Raw genomic sequence first — 27,251 nt, 5'->3', positions numbered from 1 at the left:
GTATACATCTAAATCTGAACACATTTTAATATTGTCCATGTAGATGAAGCTGCTAAAAATGGTCCACTAAACTAATCTTGTAACTGGAAGCACACACTGCTGCATTAGATGTGGAGAGGGATAACATTGAATGACTTTACATCTACGTGCCCCAGTCTCTAAATGGCCACCTCCAGGATTGAGCTCACAACCCTGGGTTTTGCAGGCCCCTGCTCAAGCCACTGAGCATCTTTCCCTCACTTCTTAAGGGTTTTCAAAAGATTCATGATCAAGGGGATGCAATCCTTTGTGAGTGCAAATCAGCAGCACAAGGTGTTGACATTTCATCTCAGTTTTCCACCAGTTGCAGCCTAGCATCTTAATCTGATGGAGAAAGGCATTAATGAGTCAATTGTTATTTGTTATTATCGACTCCATCAAATGTGGTCTTACATGTCAATTGATCTCCTAATAAATTATTTTGTTAGTTTTTAAGGTGCTTACATGACGGCTGTTTCGTTAGAATACAGACTAACACAGCTAACTCTCTGTTACTACATCAGTTTGAGTCACTGTGACAAATTTGTCCCCTTTTTGAATTCCGGGGGGCGGGGGCGGGGGCAGGAGCATGGTTTCTGAGAACTAAATGATGAAGATCTATGTTCATTGGCTGAACAGTTTCAACAAAGGTACAACAATAAAATTTCAAAAGATTGCTGTGACAAGATAGTCTTCCTGAAACATATACATTCCACCGACTTTAAATTGGACTGCAAGCCAAAAGATCTGCTTCAAGAAACACTTAATCTGGGCCTGTCAACCTTATTTCCTAATGCCACAATTTCATCTTAAAAAGGATAGAAGTGTTGCTTCATTTGGTAAGTTATTTAGTTACAATGCCTATGATGATTTAATGTATAATGCTGCTGAATAAAGTGAATGAAGTCTTAGAGGACAAATAATCATGAGGATTATTACTGCCAATAATACTTCAATTGGGCACATCTGAAAGAATATCCTTTCATTAGGGAGAATTTTAATACACTTCAGACTGTAGTCTGGACTTCAACTGGGAACCGAGTGCTCAGAACTTCTGAAAACCAGGCTTATTTTTTAGGGGCCTATATAGATGGAAGTGGTTCTTTCTCTTTTCCAACATTTTCAAATTAGGTTGTGAAAAGTGAGTTACCTGCATTACTAGGACCAGTGAATGAAGGGCAACGAATGACACACAACTTTTTTTTGCTGCTACATATACCCTGGCTTCTGTAATTTCCACTCAAACCCATCTGATGAAGTGAGCTTTGCCCACGAAAGCTCATGAGCTAATAAATTTGATCGTCTCTAAGGTGCCATAGGACTTATTGTTTTGTGAAATGTCATTCAAGGATGCTTTGTTCAGAAATCACAACACCGGGGACTGATTTGTCAGCACAACCCAAGGTAGAATTCTCTTGTCTCATCGGACCTCTGCAATGCTAGGGGTTGAGATGTTTTTCCTTCATCAGGCTGATGGAAAAGGAAGGCTGTGGGGGCAGGGGTGGGGGGAGAACCAACCAACCAAAAAAAGAAACAGAGTAAGTAATTCTTCCTGTATTATTTGGCTATATTATTTTTTCCAAAAGAGAGAAGTGTGCATGTTTGTACAGTTACTGGAAGAGCATGTAAAAATGCATTAGTAGTGGTGTCCTGCTAATGAACATCTACAATTAATGGTCTTAGCAGTTCCCATAAGTAATGGTAATGTATCCCCATATTTTTCCCTTACACCTCCAGTGTTCCCTGTAAGCTGAGCATTTGGGCAGCCACCCAGGAGAGATTCGGGCACCACCCAGCTCATTAGCAGAGCGCCCACAATCACCCACAGCCAGCAGCATGTGTTTCTATTTGTGGTGCACCTGTGCACATGCCTTGGTGCACATAACAAAATTTATTCCACCCATGGATGGAAATATTAGAGGGAACTCTGCCTGCCTCCCTCACTTCTTGAGTGTCAGAAGAATGAAACACATGGTCTGAGTAATAACAGAGAGGGAGCCGTGCTAGTCTATATCCTATCAAAACAAAAAAGCAGTCAAATAGCACTTTAAGGACTAGCAAAATAGTTTATTAGGTGAGCTTTCGTAGGACAGACCCACTTCTTCAGACCATAGCCAGACCAGAACAGACTCAATATTTAAGACATTTAAGACATTTCAGAGGAGTTGCGCTGTATGTGAGGGAGCATTATGATTGCTCAGAGCTCCAGTATGAGGAAGGAGAAAATCCAGTTGAGTGTCTTTGGGTTAAGCTTAGAGGTGGAAGTAACAGAGGTGATGCTGCAGTTGGTGTCTGGTATAGACAGCCAGATTAGGGAGAGGAGATAGATGAGGATTTCTTCAGGCAGCTTAGTGAAGCTTCCAAATCACAGGCCCTGGTTCTCATGGGAGATTTTAATCATCCGGACATTTGTTGGGAGACCAATACATCAGCACACAGACAATCCAGGAAGTTTTTGGAGAATGCTGGGGATAACTTCTTGGTACAAGTGCTGAAGGAACCGACCAGGGCCCATGTGCAACTTGACCTGCTGCTCAGTAACAGGGAAGAACTAGTAGAAGAAATAGAAGTGGGAGGGAACCTGGGCGGCAGCGACCATGAGATTGTAGATTTCAGGATCTGGACGAAAGGAAGAAGGGTGAGCAGTAACATACAGACCCTTGATTTCAGAAGAGCAGACTTTGATTCCCTAAGAGACCAGATGAGCAGGATCCCTTGGGAAAGGAAGATGAAGGGGAAAAGAGTTGAAAAGAAGTGGAAGTATTTTAAAGAAGTCTTACTAAAGGCACAGGAACAAACAATCCCGCTGCGTAGTAAGAAATGCAAACATGGGAGGCAACCAGCTTGGCTTAACAGGGAAATCCTTAGTCAGCTTAAATTCAAAAAGGATGCATACAAGAAATGGACACGTGGCAGTTGATTAAGGAGGAGTATAAACATACAGCTGGAGAATGCTGGGCAGTAATCAGAAAAGCAAAAGCACAATTGGAACTGCAGCTGGCAAGGGATGTGAAGAGTAACAAGAAGGGTTTCTACAGGCATGTGAACAATAAACAGGTTATCAGGGAAGGTGTGGGGCTATTACTGGCTGAGGGAGGTAACCTAGTGACAGATGCTGCAGGAAAAGCTGAAGTACTCAATGCTTTTTTTGCCTCAGTCTTCATGGACAAAGTCAACTTCCCCAGGATGGTCCTAGATGATGCAGTATGGGAAGGTGGAGGGCAGCCATCTGTGGGGAAGGAACAAGTTCTGAGCTATCTAGAAAAACTAGACGTGCATAAGTCCATGGGTCTGGATTTAATGCACCCCAGGGTACTGAGGGAATTGGCAGAGGTCATTGCTGAACCTTTGGCCATTATCCTTGAAGACTCTTGGAGATCGGGGGAGATACTGGATGACTGGAAGAAGGCAAACGTAGTGCCCATCTTTAAAAAAGGAAAGAAGAACAATCCAGGGAACTATAGACCTGTCAGCCTTACCTCAATCCTTGGGAAAATAATGGAGGGAATCCTCAAGGAATCCGTTTTGAAGCACTTGGAAGAGGGGAAAGTGATCAAAAGTAGCCAACATGGATTCACCAGGGGCAAGTCCTGCCTGACCAATCTAATTAGCTTCTATGACGAGGTAACAAGCTCTGTGGACATGGGGAAGTCAGTGGATGTGATATACCTTGACTTCAGCAAGGCTTTTGATATGGTCTCCCACAACATTCTTGTCTATACGTTAAGGAAATATGGATTGGATCCCTGGACTATAAGATGGATAGAAAGCTGGCTTGATGGTCGGGCCCAAATGGTAGTGGTCAATGGCTCAATATCTGGATGGCGGTCTGTTTCAAGCGGAGTGCCGCAAGGCTTGGTTCTGGGCCCGGTGTTATTCAACATCTTTATTAATGACCTGAATGAGGGACTGGGTTGCACCCTCAGCAAGTTTGCGGATGACACAAAACTAGGGGGAGAGGTAGATATGTTGGAGGGTAGAGAGAGAATCCAGAGGGACCTGTATAAATTGGAGGACTGGGCCAAAAGAAATCTGATGCGGTTCAATAAGGAGAAGTGTAGAGTCCTGCACCTGGGGCGGAAGAATCCCAAACATTGTTACAGGCTGGGACCGACTGGCTCAGCAGCAGTACAATGGAAAGGGACCTAGGGGTTATGGTGGAAGAAAGGCTGGATATGAGTAAACAGTGTGCCCTTGTAGCCAAGAAAGCTAACGGCATACTGGGGTGCATTAGGAGGAGCATTTCGAGCAGATCTAGAGAAGTAGAAGTAGTAGAAGTGAGGCCACATCTGGAATATTGTGTCCAGTTTTGGGCCCCCCAGTATAAAAAGGATGTGGATTTGCTGGAGCAGGTTCAGCGAAGGGCAACAAAAATGATTAAGGGTCTGGAGCACAAGACCTATGAGGATAGGATGAGGGATTTGGGCTTGTTTAGTTTACAGAAGAGAAGACTGAGGGGTGATTTAATAGCAGCCTTCAACTTCCTGAATGGGAGCTCTAAAAAGGAGGGTGCGAAACTGTTCTCAGTGGTGTCAGATGGCAGAACAAGGAGTAATGGTCAGAAGTTGAAGAGGGAAAGGTGTAGGTTAGATATTAGGAAAAACTAATTCACAAGGCAGGTGGTGAAGCATTGGAATGTGTTGCCTAGAGAAGTGGTGGATTCTCCATCCCTTGAGGTTTTTAAGTCCCGGCTGGACAAGGTCCTGGCTGGGATGACTTAGTGGGGATTGATCCTGCTTGAAGCAGGGGGCTGGACTAGATGACCTCCTGAGGTCCCTTCCAGCCCTATGATTCTGTGATTCTGTGACATAGAGAACCAAAAACAGTAATCAAAGTTGACAAATCAGAAGAAAATCCAGGTGAGCGTATCAAGTTGACAATTTTTTTCTGATTTGCCAACTTTGATTACTGTTTTTGGTTCGTATGCCTTAGATATTGAGTCTGTTCTGGTATGGCTATGGTCTGAAGAAGTGGGTCTGTCCCACAAAAGCTCATCACTTAATAAATTATTTTGTTAGTCTTTAAAGTGCTACTTGACTGCTTTTGTGTTTTGATGGTCTGAGTAAGTGCTGTTGGGACCATCCTCTGAGCGGGCCAACTCCAAGCTGACTTGAGGACGGGACGGGATGGGACGGGAGCCCTGCTGGAGACAGCTCCTACAGCTCCTCGTGTGTTCCGCCTGCACTTTGGGCCCTGGCCCAAGACCTTATCTGAAAGCTGGCAGGTCAGTTGGCCTTGGCAAAGGCTGCATGCTCCCAAGAACAAATCGCTCTTTTGTGACTATCTGCATGTTCACTGGCTTTTGGAATTCATGTCAATAACAGGAAACCAGGCCATTAGCTCCCACTGATAGGCCCTGAAATCTCTGCCAGGTAGCTCCTCTCACTGAGCTTGCCCCCTCCTCCCACTGCTCCTTAGCTGAGCTGTTATTTTCAGTGAAGTCCTCACCCCAAGTATGTGGCTTTTTCTGACCTGCTTAAATGTGGTCACCAGGCAGCTCAATGCTGACAGCAGATGACCCAATGTTGACTTTTTGTAGCTTCACAGCAAATCCAATGCATGTGCATTTCATTGTCTTTTCCCTGCTGTTGCGTATGGCTCCACTTCAAACCAGAATGTCAAGGGAGGTTTTCTTGGTGAAAAATATAGCCTAGCTCAGTGGTTGCCAACCTTTTGATTAGTGCGGACCCCCAATCACCCCCAAAACCATTCACGGACCCCCATCACTCCCCAAACTGCTCACAGATCCCCATCAAAGCCAAATCTAGCCGCTGTGTACAATTCATTAAATGAAAAAGGAAACCACAGCATAGATTTTCAGACAGCAGTTCATAACATTATTGGAAGATATTTAATTTGAAAGTAATAATTGATTGTAACTTTGCAGTTTATTTAAAACGTATTTACTGTGATCATTTTTATTTATTTACTTTATAGATCCCCTGCAGTACCCTCGCCAACGCCAGGTAGGGAGCCCCTGGCCTGGCTAATTGTCCGTCTATTCACCCCACCCTGCATTTTCCCATCCATTGGCTTCCTCAGCTTCCCCCCTGGCTCCAGACACATGAGGAATCAGAAAATGAGATCTGGCAAAAGTGAGATTTGAGGAAGCTAACTGCTCCGATTGGATCTCTTCTTATCTCAAGCCCCAGATAAACTGGGCCATGGCTGTCCCTGCTTGCCTGGTCCCAAATTAAATTGAACGTTCTCCCTGTCCCTCACACCCCTAGTTCCACTCCAGACCCCTGGCCCTTTAACAGTGGTTTGGTTGGGTTTTAAATCATTGAAATGGAATGGAAGGGTCAGGTAGTCTCTTAGGTCTGTTTTGTAACACACTAGTGACCTGACAGCTCATTTGGATGTGGGTCTCTGATGCTGCGTGGGTCCTGGGATTTTGGGTCTATGAAAGGTGCTTGCTTTTAATAACGTTCCACATAGGGTCAAAAGCTCCAAATGGCTAATTAGCTACCACATGCTTTAGAGATGCATTCATTGATTTCCTTGGGCAAAAGCCTTTGTAGGTAAAACCCACTTCATCCAATGGAAAAGAAGTGACTTTTACCCATGAATGCTTATGCCCTAAGAAATCCATTAATTTCTAAGGTGCTACAGGACTCCTCGTTGTTTTTACAGTTACAGACTGACAGGGCTATCCCTCTGAGACATTTCACAATTCAGGGCCATTTTTTATGGGTGATGGGCCAGAACCTCACAAGGATCTGTCTGTCTGTCTCTCTCTGATGGGGCTCACTACCACAGTGATTATGAAGATTTTCCATCTGTACAGGTGCAACCAACCTCACTACTAACCTAACTTGTAGTCTGGCTATTTGAGAGTGGTTGGGGCTGAGCAAATTCATTGCTCCCACTGATCTCAATGAGGGCTTGTCTACACTGTTGTTTTCTTTTTTTTTTTTTTGTTGAAAACCCCCTTCATTTGGCGGGGGGGAAACCCTTATACCCACACTGCAAAATTTCTTATTCTGGAATAACTGGGCTTTCAACTCGAAATAGTAACTCCACCAAAACGAACGACTTTTGCCAACTACCCCTTTCAATTTCAAAATTGACTCCCTGTGTACTAAGCAGCGGTAATTACGAGTTAATTGGCCTCCAGAGAGGCATCCCATCTGTGCTCTTATTTCAAAATTGAGCTCGCTAGTGTGAGCGCTCAGTTTTGAAATGCTCCTGCAGCGTGAGCGCTCTTTTCAGAAATGACTTATTTTGACATTAGAACATCGAAATAAGTTATTTCTGAAAAACCCGACAGTGTAACCGTAGCCTAAGAGTCACTGATGTCTAAAATCTCTGGTTTGGTATCTATAGCGGATATCAACACTCATTACTCTGTCTAAAGAACGTGTCCCCAACCCTAACCCTAAAGCAGGATTCTGGTTCTTGAAATCCAGCAGTGGCAGGAAGTATGCCGGCGGAAGCAGCATCTAACTGTTGCAACTGTCTGATCAAATTTAACACATAACCAGTTGCTATAACCCAAATAGGCAAGTGAAAAGCTGGGAGGGAAAACTGAGGCACAGAGCAAGGACTTGACTTGCCCAAGAGCGGCCAGCAGGCGACTGACAGAACCGTGGATAGGGGTCAGGTCTCCCGGCTCTGTCAGTCACCTGCTGGCCACTCTTGGGCAAGTCAAGTCCTTGCTCTGTGCCTCAGTTTCCCCTCCCAGCTTTTCACTTGCCTATTTGGGTTGTGAGCTTTTGGAAGGCCATAACTACCATTCACTTGGTGTTACTGCAACATTCAGAACAGTGGGGCTCTGATCGCTGCTGGGGCTTCTAGCTGCTATTCATGTCTTTTTAACAGCAGCAGGAACAGTAAATCATTAGCCACGAACAAAGCAGGGTTCTGGTTCTTGAAATCGAGCAGCGGCAGGAAGTATGCCGGCGGAAGCAGCTTCTAACTGGTGCAACTGTCTGATCAAATTTAACATATAACCAGTGCCTTAGTCACTGGTCCATACTGTGTCACCATCTGTCAGCATATAATAGCCTTTTCTCTTTCTCTAGTGCTCCTGGCACTCTTGCTTCTGTAATATTTGTTTTGATCAGGGCAGGCTCACACCATCGCATGGTTTGCTCCTGGGTTGGGTGCTGGCCAAAGAGAATTTACTCGGCCATTCATTTTTTGTGCCAGTGGTATGCAAATAAGCTCTGCAATCCCAGCTGTCCTTGGGCTTGTTCTTTCGTGAGGATCAGCTCAGAGGTGTTCTCAGGGGCTTACCGTCATTCACTTCCATTTTCTGTTACTATTCTATGGCACGGACGTGATCCGTAACTTAGCTTTAGGGGCCCGTGTGATAAAGTAGGGATTTTATTCACCTTGTCATGTTGCATGTGAGTTCTACTGTCCTAGGGTAACCCCATGTGTGCCTCGGTTTCCCTGAGCATTGCATCAGTACTTAGGTGGTGATGGGAATTTTGGGTGCGACATCCATGGAGAAAGGCTGCCCCAGCCACCTGCAGGTAAATGATGCTTCGGAACCTGAGCCCAGGATGGGCTGCGACCAGGTCACACCTTTTACCCAGGACGAAAGCGAGAGGATAAACTGGGCTGGGACCTGGCAGGTAGGAGTGGGTCAGTCTTGGCTGACTGGGAACACAGAGCAAGACCCATGACTCTATCTGTGGGTTCCCCTCCCCCAAAGATGGATTTTTTTCTGACAGTTCCCATTTCCTTTGCCGACAGGTCTGTTCTACCAGCGGGCTGAAGCCAGGTCTACGCTAGACATTAGAGTCGATTGTAGATATGCAGTTCTAGCTATGGCAATTACATAGCTAGAATCAACTTATCTACCACTGACTTATCTGGCCATCCTCACAAACCCTCCTGTCGACCTCCCTTACTCCTCACAGTATTGAGGAGTAAAGGAAGCGACCGCCAACCCCAGATAGTTCTATTTCATGCATCCCTACTAGGTGTGCAAAATCTAACACCAGAAGATCGACCTTGACCGGGTCGCTCTTCCGCATAACGAAGACATATCCTCAGCATCACACCTGACTTCGGATCTGAGGTGCAGGGTCCTCCGACTCCCTTACACTTTGGTGGCAGCCGGATGTTAGCATAACACAACGGCTGATGCCCTTCGTAAAGTTCAAGACCTCAGGGCCTGCAATTAAGGCTGGATTTTGCCCAGTGCTCACTGTTTTTAAAGGGAGCTTCTGGGTGCCGAGCTCTTGTAAAAATCTGGCTCTTGATTCTGTGGTGGCATCTTTGCTCAATACAACCTTCTCGCTCATTTCCTGCCTCCATTTCCTCCTCCTCTCACCTGCCTGCTGGGAATCATTCAAGGGAGCTGCAGCACATGGATGTTCCCAGCCCCTGCTGTAAGGAAACACTCCTGCAGTTCAGTGGTTATTAGTTATGACAGACTTGGCTGGATCTGTGATTTCTGCACCACAGTGGGGAACTTAGTGAGTCATTTGCACACCCAGCACACACCCCAGCTCGCAGCTATTTCACGCAGCTATTTCACCCTGCTTCCTCCTGCTTTTGTAGCTATTGCTTTTCTATTTCAAGACAGAATTGTGCGAGATTCCATACCCACATACATTCCCCTTCAGTCTTTCATTCCTTTATTGTGTTTGTCCAAAGATAGGGATCTCTCATTAGCATTTGTTAATCTCTGATGCCTGCATTTGATTGAAAGCCATTCACAGCACTGGTTTAGAGCAACTGAATGTTGTTTTCAGCTTTCCCTACCGAGAACCATTTGACGTTCAAACCAAGAGAAGAAAGTGACGATGGCTGGGCCACCCTCTCAGAAAACCATCCTCCAGCAGAGGCCCTCGAGATCTCCCATGGAACCCACAAGGAAAATACAAAAGAGGAAGACCTCAGACAAAGTGGAGAAGATCTGCTGAGACTGAAGGACAACGACTGGGGTCAGCTAGAAGTTTTGTCCCGAGACAAGTTGACGTGTCAGAGACTTGGAGATGACCTATGCGCCAGCCGGAGTACAAGTCAAGAATATTGTTTTAAAAAGCCTGGAGAAACACTTAGTTCAATCATTAACTTTAAAATGATACGTCCATGTGGCAATGGCTCAGCCAGGTCTTAGTCCAGCTCGTCATTAAACATACTACTTCATTTCTCATCTGCATTTGTCTGGCTTCCACTTCCAGCCCCTGGGTCGAGTGACACCTTCCTCTGCAAGACCCAATATTGGTTCCTCGTGCTGCTAGTCAGTGTTGCTGACAGAGTCTTCGGACCCCCGGAGTAAGATGGGGAGGGGCGGTGGCACTGTGCTCCTGGAAGAGGTGGGGTCTTGGGCAGAAGGGGAGAGGCCAGGACAGCCAGCCTTCAGCACTACCTGGAACACTGCGTGTCCTGCTCTTCCCAGTCCTCGGGGCTGCCTGGCACATACCACATAGCACTCTGGCAGGGACTTTAAAGCCCCAGGGCTCCAGATGCCGCTGCTCCAGAAGTGGCCAAGAGCCCCAGACCCTTTAGCCTTAAGTAGCCTGCGGCTACTTAAGCTGTGGTCAAGTTTCCTCCTTCTACTTTCTATTCGTTAAGCCAAACAGATTGAAAATGCTGAGTCTCTCACCATGTCATGTTGTCTAACCCTGGCCCACCTGGCACCTAGGCACACTGGTGGATCCCCGGTTCTCCCCTCTCCGCAGCAACCTCAAAGGAGTAGCCACGTTCGTCTGTAGCTCCCCAAGTAAACCGTAATTTTGCCCTCAGAAGCTCATGAATGCGTTCGTCCCTAAGGTGCCACAGGATGGCTTGTTATTTGTGCTGCAGCCTTACTTCCATCTCCTTAATCCCCTATGGCCGTGTTGGGTGGGTCAGAAAGTCAAAGGACTCCCTTTTCTTTGCTGTGGCGCTGCTAGCTGGCATGACCAGCCGTCTAATTGGCCAATGCCAAGAACGCTGGTGCTGCCTTGACAGCGACCTTCCTCTTCTCCCCAGCGGTATCTGGAACGCATTGTGTGGCCGTCAGAGACAATCAGGTCCTAGCAGCAAGGGGCAAAATGCCACCTCTCTTTGTACAACGCAGGGAGGGTGTGCAGAGTGGTCAGCTGCGCACCCTGTACGCTGAACACGTGGGCGGCCGCCCAGGAGAGCTTCAGATGCTGCCAAGTTGCTGCGCAGAGCGCCCACAGCCGGCAGCGTGGGTTTCTGCTGGTGGCACACATCTGCACGTGCCTGGGTGCAGGTGACAAAATTCATTCCACCCATGGATGGAAAAAAATTAGAGGGACACCTGATCCACACCAGTGGTCGAGTCACATATCACTTGGGGGTGAAGGACAGGCCTGCCGACGTGGGGTGGGAAGGAGGAGAACTGTGTGAGGACTGCATTTCAAAGGGGCCCAGAGCTCCTGGCTGCCGCAGTAGCAGAGGCGGATGGGAGCTGTGGGCCTCTTCGAAACACGACGCAAGGGTCACTCCGCCATTCAACGCAGCTTTGGAGGGCTGGGAGGAGCCTGGTGCTGGGCTCTGGGTGGTGCTAGGGGCTGACCGCCCTTGTCCCAGCCCCTTCTGCTCAAGGCTCCTCCCCTCCCAGGGGCATGGCACCCGCCCCTCCACACCTTGCCCTGGGCCCCTGGTGGCTGTCAGCCCCACCTGGGAGGTATGAGAGCCTCAACACTACGACTGCAGTATTGCCAGGCTCATGGGTTCAAACCGGCTCAGCCAGACCTGCCTCTCTCAGGCATGAGGCTGGCTTAAAAATCGTGAAATTTCTACAATAACCAAGCATAGAATCCTAGGGCTGGAAGGGACCTCAGGAGGTCATCTAGTCCAGCCCTCTGCGTCACGCAGGATCAACCCCAACCAAGTCATCCGAGCCAGGACCTTGTCAAGTTGGGCCCTGTTTATTTGCCTTCTGGTTGTTCAGTTTAAGGATCATCTTTTCCACGTGTTACTCCTCACCAGGAAGGCTAGAAACTTCCTTCTCCTTTTTATTGAAAGCTGCAAGTCTCACGTGCTCCCCTTACTCCAAGAACTGGGGCTTTCAGAACTCCAAACAGGACCAAACGGGCTTCTCGCAAGCGCTAGTGATGCTGAGTCTCTGAATAAAGCTGCTATTCTGTCCCTTTGGGGGGTGGGGAGGGTCAAAGCATCTCTCGTCAGAGAGGGAGCACTGTGACGGCTGTGTGATGTGGAATTTGACCCCAGGCGGGCAGGAACGGGGCTCTGTCTCTGGTGTGTGGCATGAGATCTGTCCCTGGGTGACGGGGCCCTGTGGCTAGGGTATGGCCTGAGATGTGACCCCTGCCATGTGTGTGTGTGTGGCCTGAGATGTGACCCCTGCTGTGTGTGTGTGTGCGTCCGTCCATCCCCGTCCAGGGCAGGAGGATTCTGTGGCTGAGGTGTGACATGAGAACTGACCTCTGGCAGTGGGGCCGGGGGTGGGGGAGGGGACATCTGCGCTGCTCTTTCTGGTTATGTTTTTATTTTGTTTTTATTTTGTTCTTTTCAAGCTCCTCCATCCGCCTCTCAACCCCGGCTCTTCCCACACCAGCTCTCCATTACAGAAGCCTCCCCGCCCCACCAGCCCCTCCCGCCCTCAGCCCCTGTCCATCCTGCACCCTCCGTTGCGACAACCCTCTCCACCCAGAGCATCCCAGCCCCCCTCGTCCGTTCAAGGATTTCTCAGGTGAGTAAACGACACTGAGGCCGTAGCAGGATTTTTCTCTCTTCTGGAGGGAAGATGCTGCAGGAGCTACGGAGGAGCCATGCAGGCCAAGGTCAGCCTGGGAAATCAGCAAATCAGCGGCATGTCAGGAGCTGAACGCTTCAGGGCAGTTCCCCAGGTGAGCCAATTGGAGCAATCACTGGACTTGCCGTCGGCTGTGAATATTCAGCTGAAGGTGGGCATGCTCGTGCCCATTTTTAAGCACTTTAAGGCATTACTAAGCTTCAGCGTGTTGGGTGTAAACCACCACAGCCCAGCAGAAGTGAAGGGGCTTTTGTCTGTTTGCACCAAGGGAGCATCAGGCCTGTAGTTCTGCTTTCTCTGATGACTTTCTATAGGTTGGATCCTGCTGTAGCTACTGCAGCTCTGCTTTAGGGTTTTGTGCTTCAGGAAGTGGTCCAGGACTCAGGAGAGCTGGGCTTATTCCCCAGCTCTGACACAGACTTTGTGTGTGTCCCTGGGCGAATCCCTTGATCTCTGTCTCAGTTCTCCTGTAACACGGAGATGATCATCCTTTCTTTCTCCTCTGCTTTGTGTTCTATTTTTCACCACATAATGAACAGCACCTTACACAACTGGGGCCCTGATTTCAGATAGGGTTGCTAGGTGTTACTGAAACACAAATATTGAATGAGTAGAGTGTAACCTAGCCAAGCCCTCCGCTCTGCAGTCATATAACTCCAAAGGGCCTAAGAGAAGCTATTGAGTCCCTTGGGATAAGGTGAGATTGTTACAACCTTTTCACCCTTATAGGAGTCTAGAAGGTCCCTGTCAGATTAAAACATGTCATTTTAAGAAAAAAAGCCACATTTCCTTCCCCCACTAGCATAAACTGCAATTATTGAAAACAGAAGTACTTTAAAAATCCAATCAGACCACTCTTGCTGAATTCTTCCTTCTGTGTTGCATGTCACTGACTGGAAAAAGCTAATCAGTTGTATTTTTCTCCCTGGTCAGTTTCACTCCCTGGTCAGTTTCACTAACTGCACCATGCTGAATAGTTTAGGTGCAATAGCTCCTTGTCAGTTTCTGCTGCCTTCTGCAAACGCCCTGGCCTTGCCATCCTGGGTTCAGATCCTCAGCTGGCATACGAGGGCTGCTGCTGTACTGAAGTTGGTTTATTGACGCCTATTTCTGGTAGTTGCGGAGCTGCCCCCTAATCCCTATTTCCACGAACTCACTTTGCAGCTGCCCTTGAGGAGAAATGGGCAGTTTGCCCCTGAGACTCCCAGCCAGGAGAGGGGGTACAGCAGAGTCTCTTCTGAATTCCCAGGCTCCAAACGCTGGACAGAGAGACCCGTTGTTGAGGAAGGACCAGAGAAAGTTTGGTGAAGGAAGAACAGCGGAAAGCGAGCGTGGCAGGTTTCACCTACCTGAGCCAAGCACTGTCCCCTCCAGAGCGTGTGATTTCATAAACTATACATTTTTACAGACTTTTGGCCTTTGCTCAACGGGCCGTGATCTGCAGGCTTACACGCTGGTTGGCTGGCCGGCCGGCCGATGCTTGCCCTGGCCCAGAATGCACTAGGGGAGGCTTTGAACTCTGGTATAAAAGCAGCACTCTTTGGGAAAGCATGCATGCCTGCTTGGATGGAGTCCGGTTCCAAGCGGTCGAGGACTGGGGAGGGAGGGAGTCTCCAGATTACTCAACTTGGGAAACAGAGTTGAAAAGGGCTCAGTGTGAACTCCATGCCTGTCTCTCCCCAGGGCGTTGTAGGCTGAAGACTGGGACAGTGTTCTGAGCGGACTTCTCCTGAAAGGATGCAGTGTGTGGGCTCTGCATGAGTCACCAAGGCCGGTGTGAGATCCAGGGTGCCTCAGGAGCCAGAGAAACAGCAGCGCTAGAGGTGTGGCAAGGGATGGAGCCCAAGGAACAGGCAGGGGAACCAATAGCATTAGTCTCAGGTAGTGGAGGAAGGGATTAAGCGAGGCGGGGAGATGAAGACGGGAATGAACGATTCAAAGGGGAGCGGCATTCCAACTTTTAAGGCCCATGCTGGGGGGCGGGGGGACCGTTCCACAATGGGTAGGGCATGGGGCAATGAATCAGGAGATGTGGGTTTACGCTTGGTTCTGCCATTGGCTTGCTGGATGGTGTTGACTTTGCTCTGCCTCAGTTTCCCCAGTTGTATGATGGGGATAATGACACTTACCTTCCTATGTGATGAGTGCTGGACAAAGAGCTTTAGCAAAGTGAGGACTTCACCAGCCCTAGTGGAGGCTGACTTCCCAGGCTAGCGCCAATCCCACCGGGCTTCCTGTGCAAAGCAATCCTGGCTCAGCTGTGCCAGGCATGGTTATTTGAGGTCAGTGTCCCTGGCAGGCCCCTGGGCAGCTGGTGCACTGGGTCTGATCGTGCTGAGAATCATCTTGTTCTTTCCTTGTTCTTTTACCTGCTGCCTACAGCCTGGTGCTTAGACTGCAATCTCCCTGAGGCCAGGGCCAGGGCCAGCTCTTTGGTCTATATTTGTACAGCTCCTAGCACCCGTGCGACCCTGGACAACAGCACAAATGTGCACAGCAGCTGTAAGCCGGTGGATGCAGAAAATGAATTTTCCTTGAAGCCGCTGATGTTTGCGGAAACCATAGAGTGAGGCAAGGAGCGGCTGGTGGGTGCGTGAAATTCAGCCCAGCGCCCACCAGCCCAGCCAGATGGGCTCCATCTGGGCTTGTGAGGCAGAGGTGCCACCCCTGGATCAGGACACCCTCAGTTCCAGTCCCAGCTGGCTCCAGGCAGGAGGGGGAAGGTGAGTTCAGTGCTGGTGGGGGGCACAGGGACGGTTCAGGAGCTGGTTCATTCGGCTTCAGTCTTCAGCCACCCACCTGCAGCCCCACGAGAGGGGTCAGTTGTGAACCTCTCCACCCCCCACACTCTTCCCCACGTGCAGTGCTAAGCAGACGTGAGCTACTTGGGGGAGAGGGAAGGCATCTGTCATGCTCATCATAGATTGCCTGTGCTGGGTAAACTGAGTCCCGGGCCCACAAATTTCCCCTCCTTGAGAGCTCAGCAGAATGAGGAGGGACAGGCCATAAAATGTCACAAGAGCCCAGAACTGTGGGTGTGAGTGAAAGGTACATCCTGAAGGCAAGAGACAGGATTAGCCGAGGGGAAAAAAGGCCTCATGGTTCCGCCTGCTCTCCTGGGAGCTGCTTCAGATCAGGTTGGACAAACGCGCCCGGGTGGCCCGGTCCTGCCAGGAGCGCAGTGGACTAGAGGTGGGGACCTCTCGAGGTTCCTTCCTGTTCTCTGATTCTGTTAACTCAAGGGTGGGACTAAGCTCCTGGCAGGTCAGCAAAAAAATGTGTCACCAGAAATCAGTGAGCCCAAGCTGGGGTGTCGGACACTGGGTCTAACTGGTGGAAAAATACTGAGGGGCTGGGCTATTCCACCCACAACTCTCTGGGGAGCTCTAAAGAGACTGAGGGGTCAGGGAATTGGCTACTGGATTGGCTTCACCCTCATGGCTGCCACATCTCATCTCCTGGGCGTGATCCTGATAGAGGCCCTGACCAAGCCAGGCCAGAGAGTGGACCCAGACGGTTCCGACATCTCGGGCCTCCAGCTGAGTCCCAGCCAGCACCTGGGCCGACACGGATCAGACTGTAACAGAGATGCCGGCTCCAGCCCATCTCGCCAAACCGCTTCTCCTCCTCCTGCGGGGCAGCTGGGGCATCTGCGAGAGGCTCCAACACGGGAAATCCTTTCCGCAGCTCCGGCAGGGAAGGGAACGAGGGACCCCACCAGCCTCATTCCAGGCCAGGGTCCGGAGCCAGGGGAAGGGTTTGTGCAGCGGTGCAGTCCCCAGGAGACCCAGGGCCCAGGACAACCTTCCTCTGCCCCCGCCTCTTCCTGCTCTACTCTTGCTCTGCCCCCCCCCCACACTTTCTTCAAGCCCTGCCCCTGGTCTGCCCTTCCCCACCCACATTCCTTCTCTAAGCCCCGCCCCTGCTCCACCTCTTCCTGACCCTGCTCCCTCCATCCTTTCCCCTCCCCACCCCGCCCCCCTCCTTCCCTAAGTACCAGCCCTGCTCCACCTCTTCCTGCCCCCCCTCCATTCACTCCACAAACCCTATCCCCTGCCGCCCCATTGCACCCCTCCAGCAAGTGATGAGACCAGGGGGATCGTCCAGGAGCCTGGGGCTAGCAGCAGGGTTCCCCACTGCCAGCTCACCGTGGTGGGGAGGCGGGGTGTCCTGGCTGCAGCCAGCTGAGTTCCTCCATGCCTGGCACCCAGCTGCATTGTTCAGGGGTGTGAAGCAGCTGGGGGCTGGGGTGCTGTGCTTCCTGCGCTGCTGGTCAGTGCAGGTCCAGGCCCAACTCCTGCTGCCAGCAGCAGCCCTGCTCACAGTGACTCCCTTCTCCCCTCCAAGCACAGGGGCTGCATTAGCTGCTCCGGACTGTCCAATGGGTGGGGACGGTTCTGCTGGGTATCCAATCGTGTGGCAGTGACCGGGTTGCATTAACGCCTGTAGCCCAGCTACTGTGGCTAAATTAAAATCCCAAGTGCTGCCGAGAAGCCGAGAGCTGGGGCTGGAAGCATCACTTGGCGGAGGGAGCTGTGCGGAGGAGCCCAGGAGAGGGCTTTGTGGAACACCTGTGGCAGATGCCAGAGCACAGGCCTAGAGCCGAGACCCGACGAGAGGGATCTGGTTCGCAAAGCCCCCAAACTCTTGGTTTCCGCTGCTCTGTCTGTGCAGCAGCCTGGCTCCTGCTGTGACCGATAGCCTGGAGCTCCGTTACTCCAGGTCTCAGGGGAGTCCCATCTCGAAGGGGTGGAAGTGCAGCGGGTCAGCTAAAGGTGCCCTAGCTGGGGGAGGTGGCCACTTAGATAAGGGATGAGCACAGGCTGTGCGAGGTGGGACTGGACTATCCTGTCTCTAATGGAGCGAAGGTAATTCAGGCTGGCATCCTCCTGCCAGCCAGCCCTCTTGTCTTTCCCGGGTCATTTCTAGGTGGGTCAGGATCTTTTCACAGCCCCATGAAACTCAGCCACACAGCCCCGCTTAATCCTTTCCACCCTTCTCTGGTAGCCGTCGTCCCACGCTGACCTGTGGCTAGGTTGGGTGGTGGCCTCGGGCTGGTACAGGGCGTACATCCTAGGCCTCTAACGTTGTCCCCAAAGGGACCACAAAACCTCACACTGGTGATCGAATCGGTTTCTGTTCTCCCCGGGAAGCGGGAGCTCCTTCTGCAACCAGCATTCCCTCCCCCGGCTGCCAGAGCAGCCTCCTTACCCCTCCTCTACCTATTGCAGGTGTCCCAGCCCTTCGGCCTTGGAGAGCCAAACTCCCCTTTCACTGACGCCTGTAAACCAGGAGCCCGTGGAGTGACGCCAGTGTAAGTGAATGACTGACTCCGCGCCCTGTCCTGGGGCATTTTGTTATCAGGGTTTGAGTCGGGGAGCTCTGTGGGACTGTAGCACTGGCTCTCGAAACTGCATGGCCAGGTTTGCATGCCAGAGCTGCAAGGAGAATGCTCAGCGAAGGGTGGTGTTAGGGCTGATCCCCACTCTGACATGCTGAGTGCAGAAAGTGGGGGCCTGCTAAAACCTTAACAAATACCATGTGTCTATAGGCTCCGCTTACAAAAGCCCCCCCAAGGTCACCGTGTCCCTGACCCTGGGGATTAGTCAAGGCCACCATCAAGTGGCAAAGCCACCTGTGAAACCTAGGAAGACACTTGCTTTTTTGCATACTTGGCTTAATCTAATTTTTGACTCCCTCCCCTTTTGCCCCTCTGCTCTCTGATTTGTTCACCTTGATAATATTTTTCTGATTTGTCAACCTTGATTACTATTTCTGGTTTTCTGGGCCTTAAATATTGAGTCTGTTCTGGTGTGGCTATGGTCTGAAGAAGTGGGTCTGTCCCACGAAAGCTCATCACCCGTTAAATGATTTTGTTAGTCTTTAAAGTGCTACTTGACTGCTTTTTTGTTTTGATTGGATATGTCTCTGTGGGGAAACTCCGAGCTTCACGCTTTCCTTAGGAGATAACTCAGAAACAAAGAGAAGAAATAAACTGTAATCTGATATCTCACCCAGGCCTTTCCTTAGGACACAGGAATGTAAATATTACCTTCAAAAAAAGTAATTTATTAACCAGACAAAAGATGCAATACCCCAGGAAGGTGATACATCATAACTGGTTGCCCAATGTAATCAAAGCAACTAAAAGATGTCAAGGTTAGAGCACAGAGAATTACTTCCCTGGGATTCACCTTAGATGTTACAGAGTAGAGGGGACAGCACATCAGCCAGTCCCACACCAAATCCAAAATAAAAATAACCTGATTCCATCTAACTGCACATGGCCTTTCTACTGACATATCTATATGCTGATTATGATGTGGCCAGGATGCTTACTGGATTCATCAAGCATATTGGTCTCTCCCTGCCCAGCCACAGAACAAAGACCCCTCATCCTGCAATTGTTTAAATTCAGAAAGCATCTCTCTTTCTCCTCATTGGCTCACCTGGCTGCTTCCCACAGAGAAACCCTTCTGCTCCCCTCCCCCGGGGTTAACCCCTTAAAGGTGTGCACTGCCCAGTTTGCTAAACTCGCTGCTCTCTTAAGCTTGGCCTGCAGGGATGTTCCATAGGCATCCTATGCTGAATGGCCCAGTGTCTGTATGCAGCAAGGTTCAGTTTGCTGAGCTCAGCCCAGTGCCTCTAGGGGACCTGCCAAAGCTCAAAGGCAGCTCCAGATACTTCTCTGTCAGTCACAGCAGCGCCCTGATCAGATCTAGAGAAGTAGTTATTCCTCTTTATTCGGTGCTGGTGAGGCCACATCTGGAATATTGTGTCCAGTTTTGGCCCCCCCAGTATAAAAAGGATGTGGATGTTCTGGAGCAGGTTCAGCGAAGGGCAACAAAAATGATTTAGGGTCTGGAGCACAAGAACTATGAGGATCGGCTGAGGGATTTGGGCTCGTTTAGTTTACAGAAGAGAAGACTGAGGGGTGATTTAATCGCAGCCTTCAACTTCCTGAAGGGGAGCTCTAAAGAGGAGGGTGAGAAACTGTTCTCAGTGGTGTCAGATGGCAGAACAAGGAGTAATGGTCTGACGTTGAAGAGGCAGAGGTGTAGGTTGGATATTAGGAGAAACTACTTCCCCAGGAGGGTGGTGAAGCACTGGAATGCGTTGCCTAGAGAGGTGGTGGATTCTCCATCCCTCAAAGTTTTTAAGTCCCAGCTGGACAAGGTCCTGGCTGGGATGACCTAGTTGGGGTTGATCCTCCTGAGGTCCCTTCCAGCCCTGGGATTCTATGATTCTGTGATCATGTACCTCTCCGACTGCCGGTGCCACTGCGGTGCATTGCATGGAGTTAGAGTACTCTGCAGCTGTGCTGTGGCGAGGGGCGTAAGCTGGTGTTACCCCTATGCCCGCAGGAGCATGGCTGGTAGGGAATCTTCCTGGGGCTCTTGTTGTCATTCAGTTTGAGCAGGTGGTGGGCAAATGTCAGGAATTCCTACCGACAGCTTGTTACCCTCCTGGCCTCCATCCCAGTGTCCACATCACGACTGAGTCCACTCGGTCTCCTTGTTTTACCCTTGGGAAGTACAGGATAGGATCTGGAGCCAGTGCGCTAAAGAAGGTGGACAGCCTGGGACGGGGTGAGTCCAGAGAATGTCGGCCGGTGCCTGACTGCCATGATTTAGCAAGATAGATCAGCTTGTTTAACCTTTCTCTAACCCTACTGCTTCCCTATAGGGCATTTGCATTCCTGGGTAGCTGGCACAGAGGAGCCATGAGGCAAACTGGGCTGTATTTGCCAGTCAGGGAGCACCTGGGACTGCATCAGCCTTTGGAAGCCGGAAGGAGATGGACACGGAGTTGCAAGTCTGGTGGTGTTGACCTCAGACTGAAAAGCAGCAGCATTTCCAAACCCAAGAGTACACCAGCGCGAAGCTGACCCAGAGTAACCCCCAGCCTGCCCCCCCAAGAGGCCGTGGGGGGAGGGTGCGGTGTAGGTCGTATCAGAAGGTTTCTCCTTAGTAAGCTGATAAGGGAGCCCCCAAGATGAGATGTTGTCTTCCTCGATGTTACATACCTTTGCTTATTAGGATGGTGTTGGTTTTACTCATTGCATCCATCACGTTCCTGGTTCTACTCTTATTACTTGTTCTCCACCACTTGGGGTCTTTCTGTTGCCACTGGGCATCTCCCAGGTTTGTTTCCACAGGGGCATTTTCTTGCTGGTGTTGCTCCTCCAGTGTTAGCAATGGCAGTCATGGCTTTTTGAGCACCATGTTGTGGAGAACCAGTGTAGAAGACATGGGTTTTAAGAAGCTGTCAGCAGCCCGCTGCCCTGTGTGGACGAGAGCTCCTGTTATGGCTTCCAGTGTTGGGGCTGAGTCGGGGCTTGTAACCACTGGACGTTTTAGCAAAAAATACACAATGACACAGATGAGGCCTGACATGACTCATGGCATGAACTGGCTCCACGCATGAACTCATTGGCCATTGCTGCCCACATGAGGACTTCACTGTGAGGCCAGGCCAACAGGAAAAATCCCACCCTGGCAACCAAACCTCAGGAATGTAGATGAGTGCGACGCCTCTGTTCTCCTCTCCTGAGGGTTTGTTCAGGGTTGAAAGACATCTAGACAATCACAGGCTCGTGATGTGTCACAGCCATCTACTTTGAGGAGCTGCTATGACGTTGCAGGAGTAGCTGCCGTAGGATGGAGGGTTCACCTGTCAGGTGGGAGGGGGTTGTCCCCAACCTTCAGAGTTTCCAGAAAAGCATAGCTTGCATGATTCTTGGAGGACCTGTCTTTCCTCCCAGAGGGCATCTGCCCTTGGAGAGCCTCCATTTGTGGCAGGGAAGGACAGAGGTCCTCTGGCAGTGCATTCGCCTCTGTTTTAAGGGGCACAGAAAGAAAGGGTGGCCAGTCTGCAAAGGCTTCACCTTGATAAACGGCCCCTCTCCCTACCACTGCAGTTCCCCAGCACCAGGAGCCATGCAGACATCAGCGACCAAGGATCTGGGCAGTAAACTACCTTCTTCTTTGAGTGAGGGTCCCAGTATGTGTTCTGAGCAGGGGTGAGCACAGATGAGTGATCAGCTCAGAGCGGGGTGTGAGGATGCAATCAGTAAGACCCACTGCAAGACAGCCCAGCTCATGGTCCCAGCTGGGGCTGCCAGCTGGTTGATGGCATAGTGCACTGTGATGGTTTGGCTGGAACGCTGGATCTGATGCCAGGGACTTCCACCAGGGAGGTGGAGGGGTCGCATGTGCCCTCATAGAATCATCATAGAATCCCAAGGCTGGAAGGGACCTCAGGAGGTCATCTAGTCCAGCCCCCTGCCTCAAGCAGGATCAACCCCCACTAAATCATCTCGGCCAGGGCTTTGTCAAGCCAGGGCCATGTCTACACTAGCCCCAAACTTCGAAATGGCCATGCAAATGGCCATTTCGAAGTTTACTCATGAAGCGCTGAATTGCATATTCAGTGCCTCGATAGTATGCGGGCAGCCGCGGCACTTCGAAATTGACTCGCCTCGCCGCAGCGCGGCTCGTCTCGACGGGGCTCCTTTTTGAAAGGACCCCGCCTACTTCGAAGTCCCCTTATTCCCATGAGCCAGTTTGTTACAAGGGCATTTCTACTTAGTTTGCACTTGTAAGACAAGAGATAAGCAATTTAGGAGTATGGGACGTTCTTTTGTGCGGGCGGGGCACGTCCCCTTCTGGGTGATTGTGTGTGTGCATCATATTGATCAATGCCAGCTGGGGTGATTTCTGAGGGTCCCCCCCGCCCTTGTTGACAGTTTGGCCTGTTAGCCTTCTAGCTATACTTTCTGCTTCTCAGGGTCACAATAAGCTAGCACATCTGGGCCTCAATGAGGGCATCAAAGACTGTGCTGTCAGCAGCCATTTCCATGCCCTGTGTGCTCCTCGGTGGGGGGGGGGGGGCAACGAGCAAGCTGGCTTGTAAGGGGGAGACTCTGTCTGGCTACACCCCCCCATATAAAAAGGATGTGGATTTGCTGGAGCAGGTTCAGCGAAGGGCAACAAAAATGGTTAAGGGGCTGGAGCACTTGCCCTATGAGGAGAAGCTGAGGGATTTCGGCTTGTTTAGTTTACAGAAGAGAAGACTGAGGGGTGATTTAATAGCAGCCTTCAACTTCCTGAAGGGGAGCTCTAAAGAGGATGGAGAGAAATTGTTCTCAGTGGTGTCAGATGGCAGAACAAGGAGCAATAGTCTGAAGTTGCAGAGGTAGAGGTGTAGGTTAGATATCAGGAAAAACTTCTTCACCAGGTGGGTGGTGAAGCACTGGAATGTGTTGCCTAGAGAGGTGGTGGATTCTCCATCCCTTGAGTTTTTTAAGTCCCAGCTGGACAAGGTCGTGGCTGGGATGACCTACTGGGGGTTGATCCCGCTTGAAGCAGGGGGCTGATCCTGCTTGAAGCAGGGGGCTGGACTAGATGACCTCCTGAAGTCCCTTCCAGCCCTGGGATTCTCTGATCCTGTAACCTCACCTGGAGCACATAGCAAGGTAAGCCGCTCATGCTGGTCCATGGACACTGTTCCTGGGACCAGCCAGCTCCGGTGCTTGGTGTGCATGCTCGTCCGCTTCCGGAATCCAAATGGGGACCACACACTGGGTACAGGCAGGGCGGCAAGTTGGTATAGTTTCGGTGGTGCCCAGCGTGGGTCCACGCCCCAGCCCCCTGACCCGCCTTGCAAGCCGATGTGTATTTCCACAGTCACGTCATGCCGGGCTGGAAACAGGAAGTGTTTAGCCGCGTCCCTTGATGGTTCGAGATCGCTGTCGTAAGGCAAATGGATGTCACTTAGCAGAGCGACGTGTGCGGAATGAGACTTGCACTGGTAGGGAGGTGATATGTGATACAGCCCTCCCGGGAGGGTGCACATAACACCCTGAATGGGGTGGGGTTGAGGGGAGTGGAGTATGAGAACAGGCTCGAGGCACAGCAGAGGAGGGCGTGGGAGCACTGAGGACTCTGCCTGGGACTGAGGGCTCTAGGGTGGGGTGGGGCCGGAAAGAGGAGTTTGGGGGCGCAGACAAGGCTCCCCTGGGGCTAGGGCCAGAGAGGAGGACTCCCCCCAGCCCTCTCTCCACTGGCAGCCGCCGTCTCTGGGGGAAGGAGCCTCCGTCCCTGCCAGCGGCACAGTCACCGCACACCACAGTCACCGCTTGTGTGTGCCTGGTGGGGCGCGGAGAGAATCCCCCCCAGGCATGTGCCTGTGCAAAATTACCCGGTGACCCTTAAGTGATTGGCACTCAGGCATGGTAGGGTGAATTGCATGGGCCCTTGAACAATGCGGTGAGGTGCGTGGGGGGGAGGCAGGGTCCAGAGACCCTTTGAAATTGTTATCGGGAAATATGCCTCAGCACAAACAGGCTAAACCACTAACCCCACACCACGAACTGAGGAACCAAGTGAATTGGGCAAGTCTAAATCGGTCAGCAATGGGCTTTCCTGAATTGCTTGCAGCCTGCACTGTCTGCAGCCTCACCCCACCCCGGAGAAGCAGCCCTCCTTTTTTTTCCCAGTTCAACACTTCACCCACCTCTCACCTCCCCCTTTATTTAGGACTTGGAGCCCAGCATATTTGCTCCTCGGTGCCTTCGCCTCTACCCCCTCAGCAGGCACAGCAGCTGCCTCAGCCTGCCGCCAGCACCACTCCTTTGAGGCAGCCAGCGGCGGGCACAGTTGGCGAGGGGCTGCAGAGGGGCTTGGCAGCCACCCACTGCAGGCAGGCCTGCTCCAGGGAGGTGTGTGGGGATGGCAGGCAGAGCAGAGGGAGAGCCCTGCCCCTGGACATCAGCGGAGCAGGCCCCTGAATATTGCTCGAACGTGGGCACCGTGGGCCCCTATAACTTGTCTCCCTGGGTACAGGTTGGTAACCTGCTCTTGTGTCGTAGGCATCACATAGCAACTGTCCTGGAGCCTGCCGGAGCATTGGGTGTGAAGATCATTAACCGAGAGCAGATGCTCCCATGCTGTGCATACGCAGGGCTACCGCAGAGTGAGGCTACACGGCAAACGGTGGCCCACGGCAGTGGGCTGAGCCCCGTCTCGCAGGGCTCAGACAATAGTGCTTAGAACTGTGCAGCTGTTCAGGGTAGGGCTGGAGTTCAGCAGCATCCCTCGGCTCCATCCCAGCCGTGGCTGGGCCGCTGTTTTGTGTGGTGTAACCCGAACCGGCGTCTGGAGCCCCGGGCTCTGAGACACGCTGCTGCGGCTCCGGGTGTGGATGTGCCCCCACTAGCCTGTCTGTCTGGCCAAATGAGGAAACGGAGGTTACGTATTTCGGCATGCGAAGGAGCTGGAAGACGTCCAGCCGTGCAACGCTGAGGTCCAGCCAGAAGTGGCAAGCTGCCATGGCTGTATATTCTTCCACTGAACTAGGAGAGCTGGCTTGTGCACAGCTGACCGATGGGGCTCAGGTGACTTTCGAGCCCAGCTTTCCATCTGACTCATGAGAAAGTTGCATGTTTTCCCTGCCCATTGGAAATACATCATCTTCCATCCCTCGGGGGGTGGTTCTGTGGCAGCCCTGGAAGGGAGTGACCAACAGGCAGCAGCAGCTGGTGACTGTTCAATGCCATGTAGTGAGTTTGTTCGTCTTGGACTGGTGTCCACAGGAATACGACATCACAAGAAAGCCTTGACCACACTGGCTGGTAGGCTCAGCTGAGAGCCCAGCAGGTGACTGGACCAGGGAGAAGGGACTCTCCTGTCCTGCAGGCTTGGTCCCTGCAACACCACTGCCGGCTGGACAGCATTCTGGGCGCGTGCAGAAGGCTTCAATTTCCAGCCGGTTGATCCAGCATCTTTCAGCTGGGTCCCAATTCCTTGATGAACACCCTGCAAGCGTTTCCCCTGGCTTCTATCCTCCCCGGCCCAGGAGCTCGTTCTATGATGGGCTGAGAAGGGAGACCCCAGGCTAACATGGAAGACCCATGTGCTGAGTGCATGGTGCATGCCTCAGACCTCAAGGAACCACTGCAGCACTGGAAAATGGGCTATACCTGAGCCCTTGCATTGCTGGGGGACCCTCGCATCTCCATGCCCTGGGTGTAGCCACCCGGCAAGAGCTTTGGATCCCGTGATGTATCAGGGGGTCGAGGGACACAGGCTTGGTACACCTCCCTGGGCAGCAGAACGACCAGGAGGGAGGACTGAGCCCATGAGAGGCATGATCGGGTTTTCTAGGTGTTCCGGGGGGTCAAATTTGTACGAGTTCCATGGAGCAGATCTCACCTTACAGGAGGTAATATCCCATTCAGGTGCACTCACCTTCTCATCGCTGTTGGAGATGAGCCACATCTGCTCTGATTTACTTAGCACAGACGTCCCTCTCCCCTCTCTCTATCCAGGCCCACCGACAGCAGCGCTGGTGGTGGGAGCGGGAAATGCTACAGCAATGCTGTTGGGGTGCTCTGTATGTCTCCGGGAGGGGCAGTGCCACAGTCTGACTGCCCTGAACCCCACCCCATCTGCCCCAGCCTTGCCCTGGGCCCATGGTGGCTGTCGGCCCTGCTGTTTGTATCTTTTCCTTTTTATTTTTCTTTTTTCTTCAGCCGCTGAGGAAGTGAGTCGAATCTCACGGAAGCTTATGTCCCTACTACCCTAATAAATTTGTGCATCTTTAAAGGACCACCACACTCCTTGTCTTTTTCACTGAAACAGACTAACCCAGCTGCTCTGGTCCCTTTGCCCGGCACTACAATGCTGCCGGGTGCGTCCCCCTTCGGAGCACAGAGTGGGGATCCTTAGAGCTGGGCTGGGCCCGCAAACAGAGCGTAGCCATAGCAGCAGAAGCTGCAGGATGGGCTCTGAGGCCCGACGACCGCTTAGCATCTCCACTGGGCCTACCCCTTGGGTTCCTATCCCCTATTCCACACCACGCTGGCACCAACTATTTGTAGCAAACTTACTTGATCGGAGCTCATGTCGCCTTGAAGGGGGAATTACCTGCCCTCTCACAGCTCAAAGTACACAGATCCCTGGGTGGCCAGACCCTGGAGCAGGAGGGCTTCTTGTTCAAGGTGAGCAAAGTAGCTGAAACATGAATCCGAGGACCCCACTTTAGAGGGCAAAAGGGGTCTTGTGTTGGCCCACATTTCAGCTGGCTGGAGCGCTTTCGACTGGAAGATCTCAAAGCCCCTTACCAGCACCAAAGAGCCACGTTTACCGCCTCCTGATGGTGTGCTGCAGGCATTAACATGCTTGTGGGCAGGCGGGGAAGCTGAGGCCCAGCAGAGGCACACCACTTGCATGAGGTCACAAAGCAAGAAGGGTAAGCGATTCCCCCCACCCCTGGCCCATTCTACGCTCAGTGCTGGGCCTCCCTGCCCTCTCGCCCCCACCCCGAGCATCCGTCCCTTGCTGCCTTTCCGCTGCACCAGCCCAGCGTGTGGCTGAATCGGATCTGCCTGAGAAGAAACGCTTCACATCTGTGGTCCAAGAACCAACGTGAGCCCAATTTCCCCTGCCGCCAGGCGCTGCTGGGGCTGTCTGAGTTGCTGCAAAAGGAAGAAACTGACTCGGTAACGTATGCGGCCAGGGTCGCTGGCGTCAGGGCTGCA

General features: G+C 51.6%; 1 long non-coding RNA gene across 1 annotated transcript; it reads left to right on the top strand.

Annotated features, from left to right (window-relative positions):
• Window positions 1–12,606: 12,606 nt before the first annotated feature.
• On the top strand, window positions 12,607–18,009 carry LOC142018406 (uncharacterized). Its single transcript, XR_012646814.1, has 4 exons — window positions 12,607–12,646; window positions 14,393–14,532; window positions 15,092–15,432; window positions 17,941–18,009. It is a non-coding gene; the product is annotated as an uncharacterized LOC142018406 (long non-coding RNA).
• The last annotated feature ends 9,242 nt before the right edge of the window (window positions 18,010–27,251 follow it).

This window comes from Carettochelys insculpta, chromosome 10 (genome assembly GCF_033958435.1).
Source record: "Carettochelys insculpta isolate YL-2023 chromosome 10, ASM3395843v1, whole genome shotgun sequence".
Lineage (NCBI taxonomy): Eukaryota > Metazoa > Chordata > Testudines > Carettochelyidae > Carettochelys > Carettochelys insculpta.
This window is presented reverse-complemented; position numbering and strand designations above follow the sequence as displayed.